Source organism: Oncorhynchus keta, chromosome 11 (genome assembly GCF_023373465.1).
Source record: "Oncorhynchus keta strain PuntledgeMale-10-30-2019 chromosome 11, Oket_V2, whole genome shotgun sequence".
In the NCBI taxonomy this organism is placed as follows: domain Eukaryota; kingdom Metazoa; phylum Chordata; class Actinopteri; order Salmoniformes; family Salmonidae; genus Oncorhynchus; species Oncorhynchus keta.
This window is the reverse complement of record NC_068431.1, coordinates 52,802,212-52,830,095: the sequence shown is the minus strand read 5'-3', so window position 1 is coordinate 52,830,095 and position 27,884 is coordinate 52,802,212. Positions and strand designations below refer to the sequence as shown.

General features: G+C 42.2%; 1 protein-coding gene across 2 annotated transcripts in view; it reads right to left on the bottom strand.

Moving 5' to 3' along the window:
- Positions 1 to 27,884, bottom strand: part of LOC118390589 (LHFPL tetraspan subfamily member 6 protein) — a 52,866-nt gene that overhangs the window by 10,900 nt on the left and 14,082 nt on the right. The gene's annotated exons all lie outside the window — the stretch shown is intronic.

Below are 27,884 nucleotides of genomic sequence, written 5' to 3'. Positions count from 1 at the left end.
ACCATGCGTAACAAAACCTGCACAGGATCAGGACATCCGAACATCACACCTGCGGGACAGGTAGAGGATGGCAACGACAACTGCCCGAGTTACACCAGGAACGCACAATCCCTCCATCAGTGCTCAGACTGTCCGCAATAGGCTGAGAGAGGCTGGACTGTTGTAAGGCAGGTCCTCACCAGACATCACTGGCAACAACGTCGCCTATGGGCACAAACCCAGACAGGACCTTCAAACCAAGACAGGACTGGCTGGACCAGACAGGACTGGCAAAAAGTGCTCTTCACTGACGAGTCGTGGTTTTGCCTCAACAGGGGTGATGGTCGGATTCGCGTTTATCGTCGAAGGAATGAGCGTTACACCGAGGCCTGTACTCTGGAGCAGAATCGATTTGGTGGTGGAGGGTCCGTCATGATCTGGGGCGGTGTGTCACAGCATCATCGGACTGAGCTTGTTGTCATTGCAGGCAATCTCAACGCTGTTCATTACAGGCAAGACATCCTCCTCCCTCATGTGGTACCCTTCCTGCAGGCTCATCCTGACATGACCCTCCAGAATGACAATGCCACCATCCATACTGTTCGTTTTGTGCGTGATTTCCTGAAAGACAGGGATGTCAGTATTCTGCCATGGCCAGGGAGGAGCCCGGATTTCAATCCCATTGAGCACGTCTGGGACCTGTTGGATCGGAGGGTGAGGGCTTGGGCCATTCCCCGCCAGAAATGTCCGGGAACTAGCAAGTGCCTTGGTGGAAGAGTGGGGTAACATCTGACAGCAAGAACTGGCAAATCTGGTGCAGTCCATGAGGAGGAGATGCACTGCAGTACTTAATGCAGCTTGGGGCCACACCAGATACTAACTATTACTTTTGATTTTGAACCCCCAGTGTTCAGGGACACATTATTCCATTTCTCTTAGTCACATGTCTGTTGAACTTGTTCAGTTTATGTCTCAGTTGTAGAATCTTGTTATGTTCATACAAATATTTACGCGTTAAGTTTGATGAAAATAAATACAGTTGACAGTGAGAGGACGTTTCTTTTTTTTGCTGAGTTTATAATGGTTGGAAAAGGATAGTGCTCCAAATTTGGTCGGAAATAATCTTCAAAGGAGAACCCTTTTCATTATTTCCTCGACCTGATATGAATATGCCAAATGCATACAAAATCCTCAACTTTACTTGCAATTTATCAGGCTGTATAGCCGATAAGATCTGTCAGGTATGCCAGCGCCAATGGAACGACTTTGAAGATTTTGCTTCCCTGAAATAGATCATGCAGCTGCTTAAGCGAATCTTGACAAAATTATTACAGAACAAGTGCACAATATTGCTCACACAGAATCCCGAGGGCCCCTAACGGCACTACTGTAGTTACGCTATAACATTTCTCTGACAGCCATCTGCTTACTGTATGAATCAGCTTAAATAAAGAACTGATATGCCGTCATGCTGCCAAGTGCTATTTTTAGATACAGGAAGAGGACCTTGTCTTAATGGAATAAGATACACAGTGACATTATTAGTGTATTTTAACTGCTTAGCAACTCCCTTTGGGGATTCCAATTCCAGCCTGTTTTGATTAGTGACATTCTATACATTCAGCAGAACTGAGGTGACTTTCACAATAACAACACAATCGTGTTCTCTCCGAATTCACAATAACAACATGTTGTCAATGCTGCCCACTTCAGATGGCTCACCTTCGATAACCTTAGTGTTTGTGCTAACTGAACTGCCCAACAGGGCATGAAGTCATTACAATTTGGAGGGCACAGAGGAGCTGTAGCAACCTTTCACTGTTACCCAACCTTAACCTCATGCTGACCCGGAACAGTCAAAACAGCTCATCACTTCCTACCTTGCTATTGTCTCAGAACCTGGTGATCTCACCCCATTGGGAGAGGGGGGTGAGGGGAGGGAGGGAGATCTATTGTCAGCCGCAAAAAACATAATTTGTTCCAGTCACAGAGCAGAACACACACCCTTTAGATTAGAAAGGTGAGGCCTCAACTCCACACCTGCTTGCTCACGTCACAACAGAAATGTCTTTCTGCTGAAAAGGTCAAGTGTGGAATTCTAGTGCCACTGACCTACAATTCCTTGTCTTTGTTATGTTGAAGTGATTGTTTTACCCATTTCTATATTGGAGTGAATTTTTTATTTATTTTATTTCACCTTTATTTAACCAGGTAGGCTAGTTGAGAACAAGTTCTCATTTACAACTGCGACCTGGCCAAGATAAAGTATAGCAGTGTGAACAGACAGCAACACAGATTTACACATGGAATAAACAATAAACAAGTCAATAACACAGTAGAAAAAGTTTTTATTTTTTTTATTTTTAAAGTGTCTATATAAATTGTGTGCAAAAGGCATGAGGAGGTAGGCGAATAATTACAATTTAGCAGATTAACACTGGAGTGATAAATGATCAGATGGTCATGTGCAGGTAGAGATACTGGTGTGCAAAAGAGCAGAAAAGTAAATAAATAAAAACAGTATGGGGATGAGGTAGGTAAATTGGGTGGGCTATTTACCGATGGACTATGTACAGCTGCAGCGATCGGTTAGCTGCTCAGATAGCAGATGTTTAAAGTTGGTGAGGGAGATAAAAGTCTCCAACTTCAACGATTTTTGCAATTCGTTCCAGTCACAGGCAGCAGAGAACTGGAAGGAAAGGCGGTCAAATGAGGTGTTGGCTTTAGGGTTGATCAGTGAGATACACCTGCTGGAGCGCGTGCTACGGGTGGGTGTTGCCATCGTGACCAGTGAACTGAGATAAGGCGGAGCTTTACCTAGCATTGACTTGTAGATGACCTGGAGCCAGTGGGTCTGGCAACGAGTATGAAGCGAGGGCCAGCCAACGAGAGCGTACAGGTCGCAGTGGTGGGTAGTATATGGGGCTTTGGTGACAAAACGGATGGCACTGTGATAGACTGCATCCAATTTATTGAGTAGGGTATTGGAGGCTATTTTGTAAATGACATCGCCGAAGTCGAGGATGGGTAGGATGGTCAGTTTTACAAGGGTATGTTTGGCAGCATGAGAGAAAGGATGCTTTGTTGCGAAATAGGAAGCCAATTCTAGATTTAACTTTGGATTGGAGATGTTTGATGTGAGTTGGCTCTAGCTTGTTGATATCTGATGAGACACCCTATGTGATTTGACTCTTGTATTATTGACTGTATTGAATAAAACTTCCAATGACAAATTGAAATAATTTGGGATTCTCTAATTGATAGAAAATTGTAGATCCCAATCAGACAATTACTATAAAACAAATATGTTTTCCTCCGTGCAGTGTTTGGTGAATGCATGGTGTTGTTTTGTCCTAAATCCTCCTTTGAATGCTGTGTGTCCATCCTCACCCCCTTGATCACTGCAACGTATTATCTGGTCTGCTGGGAGGGTCCTTGACTGCCACCTCCTTGACCCTCCATTGAGGTCCTGCACAACTCCAGGAAAGGTCATCACCGGCCCTTCCCACACCCTCTTCCAAAGACTACCCTCTGGCAAACGGTTCAGGTCAATCACAACGAAAATCTCAGACCACCTGAACGGTTTCTTCCCCCGTGCCGTGGCCCTTACCAACCAGCCACTTGGTCCACGATGATCCTCTCATCCATAGACTTTGCACTATGCTCAAGTTTAGTTCACTAAACATGCGGCTTTGCAGTGCATCGCATTTCACAGAGGGCCATCAATTGCTTTAAAATGTGGTGAATTAAAACCATAAAACTAAGTGGTAGAATACCTCTATTCTGGAATGCTTCTCAAGTTAAAATACTGCATTATTAAAGGGATAGTAGGCCAGCTGTTCCTGGAGACTTCCAGTCATTGCAATAATGATAATTAGCGATGGCTTCAGAAACTACCTTCAACTTCCATTAAACTGCATGCTGAGCCATAATAATGATATCCATAAATGTATCTTACTCTGGGTAAATATAAAAGGGCTTGATTGAAAAACAAACAGACCACTATCCCTTTAAAGAGCAGTCTTGATAATAAAACATAGTGAAAGTGCATTTATGTTAGTCATGACTTGGATATCACAATCTTCCCTGCTTCTATCTTAACAATCCCGACATTGCTGCCATGTAACGTAAGGAAAAAGATTGTGATAAATTCACTACTGCTTTGCAGTTTTAAACCAAGTCAGGATTTGACATAATCCACCAACTGCCTCCCCCTGAAATTGAGTGTAAGAACGTTCTGTGTATATTTCTGTAAATATAGACAGTACTGTAGCTTTGCCTGCATAATGAGGTGAGTGTGTGAGAGAGGTAAGTAGCCCACCACAAAAAATGTTGTGATTAAAATGATTTTTTGCAAAAGACCACTCACTCTCTCCCTTAGAATACCACAGAAATAAAGCTGTCCTCTCAGAAAGGGAATATGACACAAATAGAACTCAGCTGTAAAGTAGACTTGAGCCTTAAAGAGATTCCCCAGACAGATGTTGACGGCCTCCGTGAACAGAACACAGTCTTTCTGCTATCTTTGTATGTCTTTCTGTTTTATGTCTCTCTGTGAAGTCTGTATACACTGAGTGTACAAAACATTATGAACACCTGTTCTTTCATAGACTGACCAGGTGAATCCAGGTGAAAGCTATGATCCCTTATTGATGACACTTGTTACATCCACTTCAGTCAGTGTAAATGAAGAGGAAGAGACAGGTTAAAGAAGGATTTTTAAGCCTTGACACAATTAAGATGGGCCAATATCCCTGTCGAACGATTTCGACACCTTGTAGAGTCCATTCCTCGACTAATTGAGGCTGTTCTGAGGGCAAAAAAATGGGTGCAAATCAATATTAGGAAGGTGTTCTTAATGTTTTGTAAACTCAGTTTACAGTGTGTCTCCAGTGAGCACTGAACAGCAGATAGAGTTACCCATACTAGACATGAAGGATCCTTACAGCCAGGATCTCTGGTACAGGAATATGATAGGGGATAATGTTTTAATTCACCACTAGTACCTATAGAAACCCACATCTGGACATACTTGAGCTCCAACACACGAGGTGGTGCAGCCAAAAGCACCACACCTAGAAATGAGCTTGGCCTTCTCTGTATGGGGGACAGTGCTCTCTTTCTCTTAAAAAACCCATTTGAAACATCTGGACTCACTCAAGCTCTAACTTAACACAATGTAGCTAGTGGAGCCAAAAGCACCACAACTAGAAACACATTGGTAAAAAGGTGAAGAGTGGGGAAGCCTGCAGATATAAGAAAAGTCTCATTGATTACAGGACTCAATGAAGCAAATGCTGACATACAATGTGGACACCTGCTTGTCGAACATCTCATTCCAAAATCATGGGCATTAATATGGAGTTGGTCCCCCCTTTGCTGCTATAACAGCCTCCACTCGTTTGGGACGGCTTTCCACTAGATGTTGGAACATTGTTACAGGGACTTGCTTCCATTCAGCCACGAGCATTAGTGAGATCGGGCACTGATGTTGGGCGATTAGGCCTGGCTTGCAGTCGGTGTTCCAATTCATCCCAAAGGCGTTCGATGGGGTTGAGGTCAGGGTTCTGTGGAGGCCAGTCAAGTTCTTCCACACCGATCTTGGACACCATTTCTGTGTGGACCTGAATTTGTGCATGGGGGACTGTCATACTGAAACAGGAAAGGGCCTTCCCCCAAACTGTTGCCTTAAAGTTGGAAGCACAGAATCGCTTAGGATTTAATCGTATGCAGTAGCGTTAAATGTTCCCTTCACTGGAACTAAAGGACCTAGCCCCAACCATGAAAAACAACCCCAGGCCATTATTCCTCCTCCACCCAACTTTACAGTTGGCACTATGCATTCGGGCAGGTAGAGTTCTCCTGGCATCAACCAAACCCAGATTTGTCCGTCAGACTGCCAGATCGTTGAAGCGTGATTCATCACTCCAGAAAATGAGTTTCCACTGCTCCAAAGCCCAATGGCAGTGAGCTTTACACCACTCCAGCCAATGCTTGGCATTACACATGGTGATCTTAGGCTTGTGTGCGGCTGCTCAGCCATGGAAACCCACTTCATGAAGCCCCCGACAAACAGTTCTTGTGCTGACGTTGCTTCAGGAAGCAGTTTGGTACCCGATATTGAGTGTTGCAACCGAGGAGAAATGGTTTTCTGTGAGCTTGTTCTGTGATCTTCTGTGAGCTTGTGTGGCCTACCACTTCGCGGCTGAGCTTTTGTTGCTCCTAGACGTTACTGCTTCACAAAAACAGCACTTACAGTTGACCGGACCAGCTGTAGCATGGCAGAAATTTGACAAACTGACTTGTTGGAAAGGTGGCATCCTATGACGGTGCCACGTTGAAAGTGACTGAGCTCTTCATTAAAGCCATTCTACTGCCAATGTTTGTCTATGGAGATTGCATGGCTGTGTGCTCAATTGTATACACCTGTCTGCAATGGGTGTGGCTGAAATAGCTGAATCCACTAGTTTGAAGAGAAGTCCACATACTTTTGTATATGTGACTCGTTTCAGGAAACCAGGTGTATGTCGCATGTCACTACTTTGCAGGAGACCATTTGAACATAAACTTTTTTCATCAAAATGCATTTTGGGGCAGAAATGCCTTCTGGAACATATGATCTTTCATGTGCCTTAATAACAAACTTGTATGCAATCTGTTAATACTAATACAATTGTTAAATTACGAGCCTAGTTGGTTTACCCACAGAAAAAGGAGTCAACCTTCCCACTAGCCATGATTGGCTGAGATAATAAGTGGGCTGGACATGCAGAGAGATTAGTTCAGATTGGTCTGCCATGTAGCATGCTTCTGTCTATCTGAGCTGGTCAGTATGTGTAGGTAATCCTGTCTAACGCAGCATTTTTAAATAATATATTGCGTAGTAGAACTGCACAAGCATTGTCAACATGCATGTGTAAAGTTATATTGTCTGACATTTTGTCATATATACCATTGATTTTTGTTGTTGGTACATTAGAAATAATTGATGTTGAGTCATCAAAATTGAATGATCATATCCTTAAAATGTTTACTAATGAATGTAGCAACAGTTAGGTAGATATAAAAAACATTAAATTAAATTAATATATGCCATTTAGCAGACGCTTTTATCCAAAGCCAATATCCAATACGCCATACAGTAATACCAGCGACGCAAAGTGTGAAACCAATGACAAACACAAGATTATTTCAAACAAATGTTATCAATTTATTAGTCATATTTTTAATGACAAATAATTTCAGATTTCACAAGATGAGTTGTTTTAAAATGAACAATAAAATGAGGGTTATTGTTCAAAGATTAAGATCAAAAGATGAAGCCTATTGACTAAAATGTGTCTTTCATAACACAACATTGTCATACAAACATGTAAAATATGTCCACTAGAACATTAGAAACACGAACATTGAACACAAACTAAATCTGGTTTCCTAACCACACCGATACAAACATTTTGTATGCAGTAAAACATGTTATTGGAATTTGTCCTGTATTGTTCTTCACTTTTACTTCAGACATGTTTGTCTTTGCCATGTTATTGTGTAACGTCCATCTCTGAGCCAATCTCCATTGCTTTCTAGCTACTGACGGCTTCTTCACTAGTATCCAGTTCACATATGCCACTTTCACACAGTCAGGTGCTCCTCCAAGTACTTCCAGATACTGTGACAAATTTGAACTGATCTTTTGTTCACTTGCATTGACTCTCGCATCAGACAAACAATCGGGTCATCCCCATACCAGTTTATATCATCTCTTGGGTTTGGCCAGTAGAACTGTGCATGCACTTTACTTTGACATTATGTTGACATTATGTTCTTCAACCTACAGTACAATGCAAGGGTATGGTTGTTCATCATAGTTCACGATACACCACTGTCCACTGTGGTGAGACTCGATGACATCTGGACGAAGTGGAGCTGAGGTATCCAGGTCGATGACATCTGGTTGTTGTGGAGGTGAGAGATCACGACCAGTAGCCGGCATTGTTGGGAGGGTGACCTCTTGGAATCCGTAACATGCGCAATCCCACATGCCTTCCGCTGCATGGCAGAGACAACTTATGTCTCTATATTTTAGGATGCCAGGAGTGATTACTTAAAACCTGGTGCATTCGCATGGTTCCTTTTATGGTAACCAGACATACCTCCTCTGTGCCTTTGTTTCCACCTCTTCCTCGCTGACATAATGCAACTGTATTTGACTGCCAGAGTCCTTCAACTCCTGGTAGAAATCTGGTAGAAATCTTTTTCTGGTAGAAATGTTTATTGCATCCGTTATGTCTCTCCCGTGGCGGACCAAGAGGTCGGCTGACCTCTTCAATGAACCCCCCCACTCCAGCCGGAGAACCTTTTCCGTGACTGGCGTCAAAAAAGTTCCACGTAGTCCCCTGGAAGCCCTTCATGTAAGGTTCTGTGCAAACTATGTAAAAGTTAACTTCCTGACTGATGTCTTGAGATGTTGCTTCAATATATATCCAGATAATTTTCCTGCCTCATGATACCATCTATTTTGTGAAGTGCTCCAGTCCTTCCTGCAGCAAAGCACCTCCACAACATGATGCTGCCACTCCCGTGCTTCACGGTTGGGATGGTGTTCTTCGGCTTGCAAGGCTCACCCTTTCCCTTCAAACATAACGATGGTCATTATGGCCAAACAGTTCTATTTTTGTTTCATCAGGCCAGAGGACATTTCTCCAAAAAGTACAATCTTTGTCCCCATGTGCAGTGGCAAACCATAGTCTGGCTTTTTTATGGCAGTTTTGGAGCAGTGGCTTCTTACTTGCTGAGGGCCTTTCAGGCTATGTCAATATAGGACTCGTTTTACTGTGGATATAGATACATTTGTACCTGTTTCCTCCACCATCTTCACAAGGTCCTCTGCTGTTGTTCTGGGATTGATTTGCACATTTCGCACCAAAGTATGTTAATCTCTAGGAGATAGAACGCATCTCCTTCCTGCGTGGTATGACGGCTGCGTGGTCCCATGGTGTTTATACCTGCGTACTATTGTTTGTACAGCTGAACGTGATACCTTCAGGCGTTTGGAAATTGCACCCAAGGATTAATCACACTTTGTTTTCTAAGGTCTTGGCTGATTTCTTTTGATTTTCCCATAATGTTAAGGAAAGAGGCACTGAATGTGAAGGTAGGCCTTGAAATACATCCACAGGTACACCTCCAATTGACTCAAATGATGCCAATTAGCCTATCAAGCTTCTAAAGCCATGACATCATTTTCTGGAATTTTCCAAGCTGTTTAAATGCACAGTCAACTTTGTGTATGTAAACTTCTGACCCACTGGAATTGTGATACAGTGAATTATAAGTTAAATAATCTGTCTGTAAACAATTGTTGGAAAAATGACTTGTGTCATGCACAAAGCAGATGTCCTAACCGACTTGTCCTAACCAAAACTATAGTTTGTTAATTAACAAGACATTTGTGGAGTAGTTAAAAAACGAGTAAACTTACGACTTCAACTGTATATTGTGTGGCAGGGCCATCACTGAAGAAATTAAGGTGTTGCACATGTTATCATGCCCAGAATGGGGTCCAGGTGAGCCCATATGGTTGCTGGATAATGCCTTCTGCTGGGTGAGATGGTGCAGAAGAAGATGGGGGGGCTCCTCTGCCACACAGAGGACACCAGTGTGGAGCGTCACTTTTTTAAAATGTATTCTTTTACCTTTATTTAACTAGGCAAGTCAGTTAAGAACAAATTCTTATTTTCAATGACGGCCTAGGAACAGTGGGTTAACTGCCTGTTCAGGGGCAGAACGACAGATTTGTACCTTGTCAGCTCGGGGGTTTGAACTTGCAACCGTCCAACTCTCTAACCACTAGGCTACCCTGCCGGGGGTTCACATTTGCTTGTGTGAACCCCCGAAGTGAACTGACTGGATCTCTAATGCATACTTGCAAGTTATGTGTGATTAGAATATTGAAACAGTTATAAAATGCAAAGTATTTTTTAATATAATTGTTGAGAGTTTTATAAAACATTACTTTGAGAAAAAAGTTTGTGCTGTTATTGATTGTCACTGGCGTTACCAGCAAGAACAGTAACACCAGTGACGATAACACCAGTGACAAATCTGCAGACAAGATGGCATATCTAAGATGGCGGCCACGGTAGCTCAAATCACACTTCTTAAATTGTAAATAAATCACTTAAACATGCAATTGTATAAATCATTTTAATCCAATTTCCTTTCCCCTTACTATAAACTGTATAACACAAGTGACACATCTTAAGTCCTCACATGAAATTACAAAGTTAATCATGAAATTTGATTTATCTGTTAATTTACCAGGTAAGTTGACTGAGAACACGTTCTCATTTACAGCAACGACCTGGGGAATAGTTACAGGGGAGAGGAGGGGGATTAATGAGCCAATTGTAAACTGGGGATTATTAGGTGACCATGATGGTTTGAGGGCCAGATTGGGAATTTAGTCAGGACACCAGAGTTAACACCACCACTCTTACGATAAGTGCCATTGGATCTTTAATGACCTCAGAGAGTCAGAACACCCATATAACATCCCATCTGAAAGACGGCACCCTTCACAGGGCAGTGTCCCCAATCGCTGCCCTGGGGTATTGGGATATTTTTTAGACCAGAGAAAAGAGTGCCTCCTACTGGCCCTCCAACACCACTTCCAGCAGCATCTGGTATCCCATCCAGGGACTGACAAGGACCAACCCTGCTTAGCTTCAGAAGCAAGCCAGCAGTGGTATGCAGAGTGGTATGCTGCTGGCAAATTGTTGACATATGGAGAGAGAGTGCACACTCACTATGTGCTTTTCAAAACAGTCCCGTCTCCAATGAACCTTTGACCCAGGAAGAACTTGGCAAGGATGTTCCATTTTTTTAAAGTTGTGGTTTTCATACGTTTTAACACAAGTGACATGAAATTGAGGGACAGCTATTACTTGTAAATTGTGTTCTCTACAATATATAAAAACATTTGTTTGCAATATAACTGTCTTACATATGTTTTATTAATAATAAAACACTTAAATAAGGAAAGGGGTGTGGCTTTCAGATTATTTTATTATTTTTAGCCCCCTGTGAGAGTAAATGTCACTCTTGTTAACATGTGATAACTATACAACAGAACAGATTAAGGTTGAACTAAGGTTGAGCTTCAATAACGTTCCATAATGTTCCCTGAAAGCCTATGTAAATCCCAAATCTGTTAAATTATATGTACACTTCACATAATGAACAGGAATGACATACTACTTGACAATCAGAGAACTGATACTGTGTACTGGTTGTTAGGTTGGGATTGGCGTGGGGAGTCCGTGGGTGGCTTTTACATTTTTGGAGGAATTCCTCATGTCTTACTCATTGGTTGAAAGAAGGTGGATCCAAATCAGATGTTCGGTACTATATTTATTTAATATTAGCTGAATCCTATAAATGAAAATGGCCAATTTGGGTGAAATCAATTAGCTTAATTTCTCTGAGATAAAATTTAATTTCAACAGAAATAATGTTTCAAGAATGCCAATCGTACCGGTTTCTAACTACATAAATCATTTCGGGAACATTCTGAGATGGTGGGTGTAATGGCTTGCTGAAGTGACATGCAATGACTCTCCTGTCTGTGGCTGCAGCCCCCAGATCCTAACCCTGCTGACCTGACTGAGTCGTGGAAGCAGAGGACCAGGGGAAAGAGACAGGCTCGGATAAGATAATATTCACCCCCCTATTGAGGCATGAAGACAGCAGGGGAGCTGGCAGGCCATGTGATCACAGAGGAACATCCAGCCAGCCAGAGCCTGTCGAGGATGCGTTCCAAATGCATCCAAAAAAACTAGATCACCTTTACACTACACACAAATATGCATACAAAGCTCTCCCTTGCCCTCCATTTGGCTAATCTGACCATAACTCTATCCTCCTAATTCCTTTTTACAAGCATAAACTCAAAACCGGAATTATTAATGACGTGCTTAAAACGGAAGTGGTCCGATGAAGCGGATACTAAGCTACAGGACTGTTTCACTAGCACAGACTGGAATATGTTCCGGGATTCATCCGATAAAATTGAGGATTTTTACCACCTCAGTCACTGGCTTCATTAATAAGTGCATCGACGACGATGTCCCCACAGTGACTGTACGTACAGTGGGGCAAAAAGGTATTTAGTCAGCCACCAATTGTGCAAGTTCTCCCACTTAAAACGATGAGAGACCTGTAATTTTCATCATAGGTACAATTTAGCTATGACAGACAAAATGAGAAGAAAAAAAATCCAGAAAATCACATTGTAGGATTTTTAATGCATTTATTTGCAAATTATGGTGGAAAATAAGTATTTGGTCAATAACAAAAGTTTATCTCATTACTTTGTTATATACCCTTTGTTGGCAATGACAGAGGTCAAACGTTTTCTGTAAGTCTTCACAAGGTTTTCACACACTGTTGCTGGTATTTTGGCCCACTCCTCCATGCAGATCTCCTCTAGAAGCAGTGATGGGGGCTGTTGCTGGGCAACACAGACTTTCAACTCCCTCCAAAGATTTTCTATGGGGTTGAGATCTGGAGGCTGGCTAGGCCACTCCAGGACCTTGAAATGCTTCTTACGAAGCCACTCCTTCGTTGCCCGGGCGGTGTGTTTGGGTTCATTGTCATGCTGAAATACCCAGCCACATTTCATCTTCAATGCCCTTGCTGATTGAAGGAGGTTTTCACTCAAAATCTCACGATACATGGCCCCATTCATTCTTTCCTTTACACAGATCAGTCGTCCTGGTCCCTTTGCAGAAAAACAGGTGATGTTTCCACCCCCATGCTTCACAGTACGTATGGTGTTCTTTGGATGCAAACTCAGCATTCTTTGTCCTCCAGACACGACGAGTTGAGTTTTTACCAAAAAGTTATATTTTGGTTTCATCTGACCATATGACATTCTCCCAATCTTCTTCTGGATCATCCAAATGCTCTCTAGCAAACTTCAGACGGGCCTAGACATGTACTGGCTTAAGCAGGGGGACACGTCTGGCACTGCAGGATTTGAGTCCCTGGCGGTGTAGTGTGTTACTGATGGTAGGCTTTGTTACTTTGGTCCCAGCTCTCTGCAGGTCATTTACTAGGTCCCCCCGTGTGGTTCTGGGATTTTTGCTCACCATTCTTGTGATCATTTTGACCCCACAGGGTGAGATCTTGTGTGGAGCCCCAGATTGAGGGAGATTATCAGTGATCTTGTATGTCTTCCATTTCATAATAATTGCTCCCACAGTTGATTTCTTCAAACCAAGCTGCTTACCTATTGCAGATTCAGTCTTCCCAGCCTGATGGAGGTCTACAATTTTGTTTCTGGTGTCCTTTGACAGCTCTTTGGTCTTGGCCATAGTGGAGTTTGGAGTGTGACTGTTTGAAGTTGTGGACAGGTGTCTTTTATACTGATAACAAGTTCAAACAGTTGCCATTAATACAGGTAACGAGTGGAGGACAGAGAAGTCTCTTAAAGAAGAAGTTACAGGTCTGTGAGAGCCAGAAATCTTGCTTGTTTGTAGGTGACCAAATACTTATTTTCCACCATAATTTGCAAATAAATTCGTAAAAAATCCTACAATGTGATTTTCTGGATTTTTTTTCTCATTTTGTCTGTCATAGTTGAAGTGTACCTATGATGAAAATTACAGGCCTCTCTCATCTTTTTAAGTGGGAGAACTTGCACAATTGGTGTCTGACTAAATACTTTTTTGCCCCACTGTACATATCTCAGCCAGAAGCCATGGATTACAAGCAACATCCGCACTGAGCTAAAGGCTAGAGTTAACGCTTTCAAGGAGCGGGACACTAATCCGGATGCTTATAAGAAATTCAGCTACTACCTCCGATGTGAATAAGACCTTGAATCCTTTGACACGTACGAATACACTGTGATCATTCTACAGTGGTCCCTGCAGTGCACGCTCAAACCGGTGTGATTAGAACACTTCACTAAAACATCTGTAGCAAACAACTGTAGCATTGTAGCTAAGCCTTACACTTTTCCTAACCTTAACCTCATTCTCTTAACCTATGTTAATTAACATAACCTGCCACGTTAATTATCCTAACCTGCTATGTAAACAAACCATCTGTGGGGACAAATCACCAGTATCACCACACAGGCAGCCAATCGCGTCACCCTTGACACTCACTTGGAGACAGTGTTGTTGACTATGTATGTAGCTAGTGGGCTCAGCTGTAGCAATAGCAATGTATTTCAAAAGGAGACAACTGTCCCTCTGATGTCATAGGTCCCTCTGATGATGCTGGTGATGATGTAGGCAGACCAACAGTTGGTGAAGTACAGTTGGTCTGCGGTAGTTGAAATTCCTCATTGTCCACATCACTAAGGAATTATCATGGTCCACACACACACCAACACAGTCATGAAGAAGGCACGACAACACCTCTTCCCCCTCAGTAGGCTGAAAAGATTTGGCATGGGCCTTTAGATGCTCAAAAAGTTCTACAGCTGAGAGCATCTTGACTGGCTGCATCACTGCTTCGTATGGCAACTGCTTGGCATCCGACCGCAAGACGCTGCAGAGGGTAGTGTGTACTGGGCCTAGATCCCTGCCATCCAGGACCTCTATGCCAAGCGGTGTCCGAGGAAGGTCCCAAACAATTGCAGACTCCAGCCACACAAGTCATAGACTGTTCTCTCTGCTACTGAACGGCAACTTTTGGCTCATCACATACTGTATATGTAACGTCGTTCTTCGTTTGTCGAAAGAGAGTCGGACCGAAATGCAGCGTGGTGGTTACTCATGATCTATAATGAAGGATCGCGATACATGAAATAACTATTACAAAATACAAAACAATAAACGGAACGAGAAATCTAATTACAGCCTATCTGGTGAAACTACACAGAGACAGGAACAATCACCCACGAAATACACAGTGAAACCCAGGCTACCTAAATACGGTTCCCCATTAGAGACAACAAGAATCACCTGACTCTGATTGAGAACCGCCTCAGGCAGCCAAGCCTATACTAGACACACCCCTAATCAACCACAATCCCAATGCCTACAAAAACCCCAATAAGACAATACAATAACCCCATGTCACACCCCGGCCTGAACAAATAATTAAAGAAAACACAAAATACTAAGACCAAGGCGTGACAGGATACTGTTGCTACTGTTTATATTTTTACTTATGGGGATGGCATCCTTTTAACTAAAGCAAGAAAATTCTCTCTTTATCTCGTCTCACTTCGGTTATGGGCACTGTATACACAACACTAACAGGGGCGGCTAGAGCGTTGGACTAGTAACCGGAAGGTTGCGAGTTCAAACCCCCGAGCTGACAAGGTACAAATCTGTTGTTCTGCCCCTGAACAGGCCCACTGTTCCCAGGCCGTCATTGAAAATAAGAATGTGTTCTTAACTGACTTGCCTGGTTAAATAAAGGTAAAATTAAAAAGAAAAAAAAAATACTGTTGCCTAGTCACTTCATCCCTTCCTACCCCTGCACACCAACTCGGTTACTGATACCCCATGTATATAGCCAAGTTATCGTGGTGTATTTATTTCTTGTGTTACTATTTTTCTATTATTTATATTTTTCTCTCTGCATTGTTAGGAAGAGCCTGAAAGCATTTCCCTGTTAGTCTACACCGGTAGTTTACGAAGCATGTGAGAAATAACAGATTTGAAATGGCACCCTTTTCCCTTTATAGTGCACCACTTCATCAAAAGTAGTGCACCATAATAGGGAATAAGATTCTATTTGGTATAGTCCAAGAGACTTACGACTTCAACACCTAAAACACCCCATACCAGAGATTATAACACTCAGCTCTCTACTGCAGATCTGCATAATGCTGGGAAGAGAAAGGAGCAGAGAAGGGCATGATTCCTCTGATCAAATCCCACTATTGCAGACATCTACAGTATAGTCAGTGTATCTTATAGAAATACGTATTTTCTGTTATGTTAATTTGATCCCAGTGCATGTAAACAGTTTAACTTCCAAACTAAAATGTAGATATGTTGGTGAAAAAACTAACTGGGAAGGAGTTTGACTGTGTCTATTGGAAAAGATCAAAACAACGTGCCAGAGAAAAGAGCAAGGGGATTGTGAATGAGTGGGAGAAGATAACTTCAGTATGTACTGATAATGAGGTGTTCATAGATTAGGAGGTGTGTGTGTGTGTGTGTGTGTGTGTGTGTGTGTGTGTGTGTGTGTGTGTGTGTGTGTGTGTGTGTGTGTGTGTGTGTGTGTGTGTGTGTGTGTGTGTGTGAGAGAGAGAAGTGGGTGCAATGATGCTGGAAGGAAACGTAGTGTGACGGTATACAGTGAGTCTGTGACTACGGTTTTAGAGGCTGGGAATAGATACGTGTGAGTGGGAAAATTAGGTCAAGACTGACTGACTGAACTGAGCAGTAGCGGCAGCACTACAGAGCACAGCATGTGTTGATGTTTTTTTTTTTTTTTTACAAACCTCTGAAGTGCCATAGGCTACAACACACCGGCAGAATAGGTGCTCGGAGAAAATCTGGTGTTTACATCCGGCACTGTATAAGACTTCTTACACTATCTTATGGGGATGGCATCCTTTTAACTAAAGCAAGAAAATGCTCTCTTTATCTCGTCTCACTTCGGTTATGGGCACTGTATACACAACAATAACACTAAGGGCACGATTCAATCCAATGTCAAGTGCGCAACACGGCACGATGGGATTGTATCCCGACCTAAATACCAAACACTGAATAACATGGAGTTGCTGGTTTAACACTGAGTGGATGTCCTTCAATCAGGCAGGTAGCCATAACTCCTCTCGTCTGCCAAAACAATGTTGAGGTACTCTCATTTAGCCCGCACAGTTCTGTTTTAAAATCAGGACACCCCCTGCGAGGATTCTTAATTATTGTGCCTCAAGATGTCTCACCACTCTGACTCATACATATTCATTCTTTCTTTCTTTCTGGTTTCTTTTTCACACCCTTCGGCGAGTCTTTGAAGTTGTATTCTGAAATTGTCAGTCTGCTGCTCAGATGAAAGTAGGGAGCCGTCTTGCTCTTTGCCTGTTTTTTTGTTGTCAGAGGTTGTTGTTGTGTTGTAAAGCTCAGCTCTTCACGTGGAGAAGAAGAAGAAAAAGGGGGAGACTGCTTCAACTGGTATCAACTCCAGTCTGATGTTGGAAGAACAGAACCGTTTCCAGGCCACATAGGGAGTGTGATTTGGATAGAGTATCTCCAATCTTCAAACCATGACAGAGTGTAATTGGGTTTCTTCCTCCTGGTCTGAAATGACATCCTTTGCAGTGCCTCTCTCCCCAACGTGGTCTCCTGGTCGTATTATTCTGTACGCAAATCCGAAACACGACGTTTAGTATGATATGTTACGTTTCATATGGTATGTATTCATTTGTGGATGTCCGTCACCCATTTCCTACGAACAAAAATATAAATACAACATGTAAAGGGTTGGTCCCATGATTCATGAGCTGATTATTTTGTTGTTTATGCTTATTTCTATCAAACATTTTGCACAAATGTGTTTACTGTACATCCCTGTTAGTGAGCATTTCTCCTTTGCCAAGGTAATCCATCCACCTGACATGTGTGGCATATCAAAAAGATGATTAAACAGAATGAAGTTTACACAGGTGCACCTTCTGCTGGGGACAATAAAAGCCTACTCTAAAAAATGCCGTTTTGTCAAACACCACAATGCCAAATTTTGAGGGAGCGTGCAATTGGCATGCTGACTGCAGGAATGTCCACCAGAGCTGTTGCCAGATAATTAAATGCTAATTTATCTTTCATTAGCTACCTCCAACACTGTTTTAGATCATTTGGCAGGACGCCCAACCGGCCTCACAACCGCAGACTACGTGTAACCATGCCAGCCCAGGACCTGCGGGATCATCTGAGACCAGCCACCCGGACAGGTGATGAAACGGAGTATTTCGGTCTGTAATAAAGCCCTTTTGTGGGGAAAAACTCATTCTGATATGCTGGAAGGGTTAGCTAACATGCTACATAGTTGCAAAGTAACTAAAAAGTAGTAAGTAGTTGCAAATTAGCTAAAATGCTAAATTTGTCAGTGATGAGATTCTAACTCGCAACCTTTGCGTTGCTAGACATTTGCGTTATATACCCACCAACCACCCACCCTCCTTTAGTTTTTGCCTTAAGTAACCATCTGTCTTATGTAACCATTCCAAACGTTAAATAGTACATGTAAATGCAGGACATTAGTATAATGTGTTACGTCTAGTCTCCCCCATCGTAGTACCCTTCTCCGCATTTGCAGTGCCTCTCTCCCCCATTGCGGTGCCTCTCTCCCCCATTGCGGTGCCTCTCTCCCCCATTGCGGTGCCTCTCTCCCCCATTGCGGAGCCTCTCTCCCCCATTGCAGTGCCTCTCTCCGCAATGGGGGAGAGACTTCACGGTTGTCAGCAGGCCCCGATAAGGCCAGTCAGAGAGACAGAGGCACTGAGAGTCTTCTCAATCACTCCACTGAGCTCAGATTGAGACAATAAGTATGTGTGGGTGAAGGTGAGAGCGCACGTGTGTGTTCAAGCATGTTAATTCATTAATTTCATAGCTGCGAAATGCTTGACGAAGGAGAGCTTTATGGGAATAACAATCCTAGATGATTGTGAGAGAAAGACTCTCATATCATACCGTGGAGTATGGTTCAACATATTTACAACATTAGACAGTGTTGCTACAACACAGGATATCCATCAAGTAAACAATGTCTATACGGGTTCACAGTGGATATACTGTACATTTCTGATTTGGAACATATTGTATATACAGCATTCTTGTGATTCTAGATGTATCAAATGCTTTGGACATTCCAGCACATTGAAGAACTGAGTTACTGCACTTGCAGATAATACAATTACAAACATTGTGTCTGATTGGGATGTTTAGTTAATTCCAAGTTTGGGCTTGAAGCAGAGCTTCTCCTGGTATGTTGCATACTATAGCTCCTTGGCAGTCAAGTGAACTCGAAATCACATTTCCTTAAACACTTTGGGTGGAGGCCAGAACTTAAAGTTTAGACAAAAAGCAGCAGGGCAGGATGGGGTCAATTTAGCCATTTTTGTTTTACAATCCGCATCAATCTGTCAAGAGAAATATAGTATTCTTTCTAACAAGGATATCTACATATATTTCAGGATGTTGTGTATCCCTGGAGATAAATCAGAATTCATTTAAACAGTACAGTTTGAAAACATAGGGTTAGTTGTCTCGGGTATGGCCTAAATTGAGCCGTGGGACAGGGTAAGTTAAGCCACCTACTAATTTCTGTAATGAATTAAATTACAAATCACTTTTAATCTTTTAATAATTTTAATCACACACATATTTTAACACAGGCTTAACACCTAACAAACACGTTGTACTTTTTTATACACTTTTAACATAGGCCAGGCCCTGTTGTTGCATCATATCTCATCGGTAATGCCATGCATTACGCCTTGGAAGAAAACAATTACATTTTCTCAACTTGCCAATTTGCTCAACCATTAGCTCAACTCACCCAAAGGCAAATATTTTGACTATATTAGCCAACACAGCTACAAGGATGCACTTTCATGCTAGTTTTAGGACTTCATATTGAATCTTATAGAGACCCCAACTGATGTATAGAACAGTCTTATAATTATCTACTTTGGTTTAGATACAAGCATCATGAAACCTTGAACACAAATTAATTGATGTTTTTTGGACCTAACCTACTTAACACTTTGGCCATGTGGTTTCTTCCTTCACAAACTCCATGAAATGACGGCCACTTCCTAAATATTTGGTCAAATGATTCATTTTGTGTATAGTTTCCTAGAAACAAGGGTGGCTCAACTTACCCAACTCTCCCCTACAGTAAGGTACGACCCAGAAATGATTTTAGATCAATATAAAATGGCTGCATTGGGTCTTTAGGTAGGCAGGAATGAGCTAAGTTACAGCTTCATGTGTTGATTTATTCACTGTACCCTAGTCAGTGTAAGATCAGCTTTAAGTTCATCATAATTTAGCTTGGAAGAGAAAGTCTTGAGCTGCACAAGCATGGCACACTTTAAAAAATGTCCAATGCAGCCATTTTTATCTCAATATAAGAATTTCTGAGTAACAATTAAGTACCTTACTGTGATTGTTTTCAGCTAAAATGGCCAAAAAGAAACAAAAATAGCTTCTTAGCTAAGATCAATTTCTCAAGCAAGAAGTTTTCTAGGAATGTCTGGGACTGGTCTGAGTGGTGAGGGAAAAAAATTGGCAGAGAAGTTTGGACATCTCTTTCTTATTGCTATATTAACTAATTTACTGCATTGTGATGTCAAAAAGGCTGACATTTCAGGTGGACTTTTCAAACAGACCTGACACTAAAAGGGCATGGTCATATTTTATTTCAAATTTCACAGTATTATTACAATCTCATAGTGTGGAAATGTACACTGAGTGTATGAAACATTTAGGACACCTGCTCTTTCCATGACATGGACTGACCAGGTGAAAGCTATGATCCCTTATTGATGTCACTTGTTAAATCCACTTCAAACAGTGTGGATGAAGGGGAGGAGACAGGTTAAAGGATGATTTTTAAGCCTTTTCATTTTATTCATTTATCCTTCACTTAACTAGGCAAGTCATTTATGAACAAATTCTTATTTACAATGGCGGCCTACCAAATGGCAAAATGCCTCCTGCTGGGACGGGGGCTGGGATAAAAATGTAATAAAAATATAGGACGAAATCACAACAAGAGATACCACACCACTACATAAAGAGAGACCTAAGAAAACAACATAGCATTGCAGCAACACATGACAACACAGCATGGCAGCAGCACAACATGGTAGCAGCCCAACATGGTAGCAGCACAAAACATGGTACAAACATTGGGCACAGACAACAGCAAATAAGAAGGTAGAGACAACAATACATCACCCAAAGCAGCCACAACTGTCAGTAAGTGTGTCCATGATTGAGTCTTTGAATGAATAGATGGAGATAAAACTGTCCAGTTTGAGTGTTTTTTGCAGCTTGTTCCAGTCGCTAGCTGCAGTTGAGACATGGATTGTGTGTGTGTGCCATTCAGAAGATTCAAAAGATTTATTGTAAGTGTGTTTGAACGAAGTATGGTAGTAGGTGCCAGGCACACCAGTTTGTTTCAAGAACTGCAATGCTGCTGGGTTTCTCACGCTCAACAGTTTCCCGTGTGTATAAAGAATGGGCCACCAACCAAAGGACACCCAGCCAACTTGACAACTGTGGGAATCATTGCATTCAACATTGGCCAACATGCGCCAGCATCACAGCTTTCCACACCTTTAAGAGTCCATCTCGAGACAAAAATAAATAAATAATGTATTTAACCTTTATTTAACTAGGCAAGTCAGTTAAGAACAAATTCTTATTTACAATGATGGCCTACCCCTCTCCAAATTGGGGGGGAGGTGCAACTCAGGAATAGGAAAGTGTTCCTAATGTTTGGTATTCTCACTGTATAGAAAACACAGGAAAAATCATGTTTTTGACTCCAATGGTTCTTTAAGGAGGCGAGAGTAAGAAAAAGGGAGCAATATAGACTTATGTGGGTTTAAGAGGGAGAGGGATATAAATGATGTAGGATTAAAAAGACAGCAAAGGATGAGCTTTAGAGAAATCAGAAGTGGGAGAAGAAACGGTAGGAAGAAAAACAGCAAACGTGTGCTAGGTTTGTGCAAAGCCTGTCACATGCATCCCAGTCGAAACAGTTTGAGCATATATTATGATGACATTTTTGTTCGTTTTGATGTTAGGCGGGGGGGTTGTCGGCTGTTTGCGCACACATTTTCTTCTTGAGGAAAGTCGAAGTTCGGTAGCCAAAGTCAACAGTAGGGGTGGGAACTTTGGACGGGATTCTTCAATTAAGTGTTTGTTGTCATTTAACGAGAGCACAGCAGCAGCTATGCCCTACTGTCTGCAGTGCACTACTAGATTTCATGAAGTACTGCACCAAATATCTTAGCAAGATGTAAAATTGTGGAACTAAGACATCCTCTGAAATGAAATGTCAATATTTATTTTGTATTTATTTTTATTTTATTTCACCTTTATTTAACCAGGTAGGCAAGTTGAGAACAAGTTCTCATTTACAATTGCGACCTGGCCAAGATAAAGCAAAGCAGTTCGACACATACAACGACACAGAGTTACACATGGAGTAAAACAAACATACAGTCAATTATACAGTATAAACAAGTCTCTATACGATGTGAGCAAATGAGGTGAGATAAGGGAGGTAAAGGCAAAAAACAGGCCATGGTGGCAAAATAGCAAGTAAAACACTGGAATGGTAGATTTGCAGTGGAAGAATGTACAAAGTAGAAATAAAAATAATGGGGTGCAAAGGAGCTAAATTAATTAATTAATTAATTAAATACAGTTGGGAAAGAGGTAGTTGTTTGGGCTAAATTATAGGTGGGCTATGTACAGGTGCAGTAATCTGTGAGCTGCTCTGACAGTTGGTGCTTAAAGCTAGTGAGGGAGATAAGTGTTTCCAGTTTCAGAGATTTTTGTAGTTCGTTCCAGTCATTGGCAGCAGAGAACTGGAAGGAGAGTCGGCCAAAGAAAGAATTGGTTTTGGGGGTGACTAGAGAGATTTACCTGCTGGAGCGTGTGCTACAGGTGGGAGATGCTATGGTGACCAGCGAGCTGAGATAAGGGGGAACTTTACCTAGCAGGGTCTTGTAAATTACATGGAGCCAGTGGGTTTGGCGACGAGTATGAAGCGAGGGCCAGCCAACGAGAGAGTACAGGTCGCAATGGTGGGTAGCATATGGGGCTTTGGTGACAAAACGGATTGCACTGTAATAGACTGCATCCAATTTGTTGAGTAGGGTATTGGAGGCTATTTTGTAAATGACATCGCCGAAGTCGAGGATTGGTAGAACGGTCAGTTTTACAAGGGTATGCTTGGCAGCATGAGTGAAGGATGCTTTGTTGCGAAAAAGGAAGCCAAATGTTTGAGATTTAACTTTGGATTGTCCAGATGTTTGATAGAGTAGGGTCTGGAAGGAGAGTTTACAGTCTAACCAGACACCTAAGTATTTACTTGTTGTCCTTCTGTGGCTCAGTTCTAAGTCAGAGCTGTCCAGAGTAGTGATGTTGGACAGGCGGGCAGGTGCAGGTGACTGTAAGTCGGTTGAAAAAGAGCATGCATTTAATTTTTACTTGTATTTAAGAGCAATTGGAGGCCACGGAAGGAGAGTTGTAGCATTGAAGCTTGCCTGGAGGGTTGTTAACACAGTGTCAAAGAAGGGCCAGAAGTATACAGAATGGTGTCGTCTGCGTAGAGGTGGATCACCAGCAGCAAGAGCGACATCATTGATGTATACAGAGAAGAGAGTCGTTCCAAGACTTGAACCCTGTGGCACCCCCATAGAGACTGCCAGAGGTCCGGACAGCAGACCCTCCGATTTGACACACTGAACTCTATCAGAGAAGTAGTTGGTGAACCAGGCGAGGCAATCATTTGAGAAACCAAGGCTGTCGAGTCTGCCGATGAGGATGTGGTGATTGACAGAGTCGAAAGCCTTGGCCAGATCAATGAATACGGCTGCACAGTAATGTTTCTTATTGATGGTGGTTAAGATATCTTTAGGACCTTGAGCGTGGCTGAGGTGCACCCATGACCAGCTCTGAAACCAGATTGCATAGCAGAGAAGGTATGGTGAGATTCAAAATGGTCTGTTTGTTGACTTGGCTTTCGAAGACCTTAGAGGGGGAGGGGGGAGGGGGGCTTAGAAAGGCATGATAGGATAGATATAGGTCTGTAGCAGTTTGGGTCAAAAGTTCCCCCCGCCCCCCTTTGAAGAGGGGTATGACCGCAGCTGCTTTCCAGTCTTTGGGAATCTCAGATGACACGAAAGAGAGGTTGAAAAGGCTAGTAATAGGGGTGGCAACAATTTCGGCAGATCATTTTAGAAAGAAACGGTCCAGATTGTCTCGCCCGGCTGATTTGTAGGGGTCCAGATTTGGCAGCTCTTTTAGAACATCAGCTGAACGGATTTGGGAGAAGGAGAAATGGGGAAGGCTTGGGCGAGTTGCTATGGGGGTGCAGTGCTGTTGACCGGGGTAGGAGTAGCCAGGTGGAAAGCATGGCCAGCCGTAGAAAAATGCTTATTGAAATTCTCAATTATAGTGGATTTATCAGTGGTGACAGTGTTTCGTATCTTCAGTGCAGTGGGCAGCTGGGAGGAGGTGTTCTTATTCTCCATGGACTTTACAGTGTCCCAGAACTTTTTTGAGTTAGTGTTGCAGGAAGCACATTTCTGCTTGAAAAAGCTAGCCTTGGCTCTTCTAACTGCCTGTGTATAATGGTTTCTAGCTTCCCTGAACAGCTGCATATCACGGGGGCTGTTCGTTGCTAATGCAGAACGCCATAGGATGTTTTTGTGTTGGTTAAGGGCAGTCAGGTCTGGGGAGAACCAAGGGCTATATCTGTTGCTGGTTCTAAATTTCTTGAATGGGGCATGTTTATTTAAGATGGTTAGGAAGGTATTTTTAAAAAATTATCCAGGCATCCCCTACTGACGGGATGAGATCAATATCCTTCCAGGATACCCAGGTCGTTTAGAAAGGCCTGCTCGCTGAAGTGTTTCAGGGAGCGTTTGACAGTGATGAGTGGACGTCGTTTGACCGCTGACCTATTACGGATGCAGGCAATGAGGCAGTGATTGCTGAGATCTTGGTTGAAGACAGCAGAGGTGTATTTAGAGGGCAAATTGGTTAGGATGATATCTATGAGGGTGCCCGTGTTTAAGGCTTTGGGGAGGTACCTGGTAGGTTCATTGATAATTTGTGTGAGATTGAGGGCATCAAGCTTAGATTGTAGGATGGCTGGGGTGTTAACTTCTTCGAGATAATTAATCTTTTAATTTTTGGATAAAAAACGTTCCCGTTTTAAACAAGATATTTTGACACGAAAAGATGCTCGACTATGCATGTAATTGACAGCGTTGGAAAGAAAAAACTCTGACGTTTCCAAAACTGCAAATATATTATCTGTGAGTGCCTCAGAACTAATGCTACAGGCGAAACCAAGATGAAATTTCATACAGGAAATGGTCCAGATTTTGAATGCCCTGTGTTCCAATGTCTCCTTATATGGCTGTGAATGCGCCAGGAATGAGCCTGCACTTTCTGTCATTTCCCCAAGGTGTCTGCATTGTGACGGATTTGTAGGCATATCATTGGAAGATTGACCATAAGAGACGACATTTACCAGGTGTCCGCCCGGTGTCCTCCGTCGAAATTATTGCGTAATCTCCATGTCCATGCGCGTTCCATTTTCTTCAGAGGAGAAACCAAACTGCCACGAATTATTTATCATCGATAGATATGTGAAAAACACCTTGAGGATTGATTCTAAACAACGTTTGCCATGTTTCTGTCGATATTATGGAGTTAATTTGGAAAAAAGTTTGCGTTGTAATGACTTAATTTTCGGGTTTTTTCTTACCCAAACGTGATGAACAAAACGGAGCGATTTGTCCTACACAAATAATCTTTTTGGAAAAACTGAACATTTGCTATCTAACTGAGAGTCTCCTCATTGAAAACATCTGAAGTTCTTCAAAGTTAAATGATTTTATTTGAATGCTTTTCTTGTTTTTGTGAAAATGTTGCATGCTGAATGCTAGGCTTAATGCTATGCTAGGCTATCAATACTCTTACACAAATGCTTGTTTAGCTATGGTTCAAAAGCATATTTTGAAAATCTGAGATGACAGTGTTGTTAACAAAAGGCTAAGATTGAGAGCCAATATATTTATTTCATTTCATTTGCGATTTTCATGAATAGTTAACGTTGCGTTGTGGTAATGAGCTTGAGGCTATAAATAGGATCCCGGATACGGGATTGCTCGTCGCAACTGTTCCAGTTTAGGTCGCCTAGCAGCACGAGCTCGGAAGATAGATGGGGGGCAATCAGTTCACATATGGTGTCCAGAGCACAGCTGGGGGTAGAGGGTGGTCTATAGCAGGCGGCAACGGTGAGAGACTTGTTTTTAGAGAGGTGGATTTTTAAAAGTAGAAGTTCAAATTGTTTGGGTACAGACCTGGATAGTAGGACAGAACTCTGCAGGCTATCTTTGCAGTAGATTGCAAAACCGCCCCCTTTGGCAGTTCTATCTTGTCTGAAAATGTTGTAGTTTGGGATTAAAATTTCAGAATTTTTGGTGGTCTTCCTAAACCAGGATTATTATTAGAGATCTCTTGATTTATCTTAGATAAATTCAAATTATTTTGAGGAAGCATTACTGGCTATGTTGTTGCACGGTGGCTCAAGAGAGATAAACAGCAGCAATATTGCAGTTTTTTCCCAAGTTTTTCAAGCAAAGGTCTTTAGGGAGTATGCGAGCACATACAGTCGCTTCACCTAGCCAAGTTCTGCTAGGTGCAAACCGAACCTATGGATGCGGATGACTCTTAAGAATCCACCCCTTTTTTTCAATTGTCGCCTAAAATGACATACCCAAATCTAACTGCCTGTAGCTCAGGCCCTGAAACAAGGATATTCTTGGTACCATTTGAAAGGAAACACTTTGCAGTTTGTAAAAATGTGAAATAAATGTAAGAGAACATAATAGATCTGGTAAAAGATAATACAATACAAAGAAAAAATGTATTATTATTTTGAAATGCAATATATAAAAAAAATGAAATGCAAGAGAAAGGCCATAATGTAATATTCCAGCCCAGGTGCAATTTAGATTTGTATGTGTGTATGTGCACCACTACTCTGTCCCTGACCACAGGGTAAGAGAATAGCAGTCAACCAACCCAGCACCATTCCATTTAGCCTTCTAGAACCCCTACACAACACTGACCGCAGAGTAAAGAACTTCAGACAGTCACCAACCAAACTGTTATTACCAAGGAGAATAAAACATCTACTGTGATTGGCTTCTGAAAGCAGGACAGTGTTTGCAGCAGCAGTGTTGACAGACAGTCATGAGGGGAAATGAGAAAGTTGGTCACGAGGCAATTTACAGCTGTTAATTATGCAACGCAACCACTCTGCATATTTAACAACCTGCCTGAGAGGCAGTGATTTACTCCATATTGGATTGGATGTCTAAATGACTGTACTGTGGTGTGTGTGAGTGTTTCACTTGCCTGAGTGCGTATGGGGTTAGGATTCTGAACAATGTCTGAGACTTACCTCCTTGTCTGAGACTAACCTTGACAGCTGTAGAGAGAAAGAGATCAACTGAAGTAAAGTTGTCTATTTGCAGGCTATAATATAATGAAAGCCAATAGATTTTCCATAGAGGGTGGTTGGTCAGAGGAGGCATAATGCCACTGGCACGTCCGTGAGGCTGGAGAACAAAGGAGACTGTGTAGCCTTCAAAGATCTCCCTCTGGGCTGAATCCAGCCTGCCAGTAGCCCTACTGTGCCCTGGACTAAACAGACTGGTTCCAATACATTTGCCATGCTCTCTGTACTGAACCCTTTTACAGTGACTTTTACTTAAGATGGTTCTAAACGTCCCAATTGGTGATGTTTGTATAATTAAAACGGCAAGTAACTGGAATTTAAGCAAAGGGTGATGATGCAATATTTAAAAAATATCTCTGAATCTCACATTTCCATGATTGCTACAAGTTGGCCTCATTGCTGATGTATTCCTATAAAGACTGTTGATAAAAGGGTGGATTGGAATCTGTCTTAAACCTTGGGTGTTTGTGTAGTGATTATATCTTCAGACTTTCACAGAGTCTGCCTGCTGCTGCAGCAATTCAGCCCAGGAATGACGGTATTAGCAAACGCAAGATGTTGTCTGGGGAATATGTTCAGATTAAACAGAACCAGAGTGAGGCAGGGAAACACTCAAAGTGAAAAACATGTCAAGGATATAAAAACCT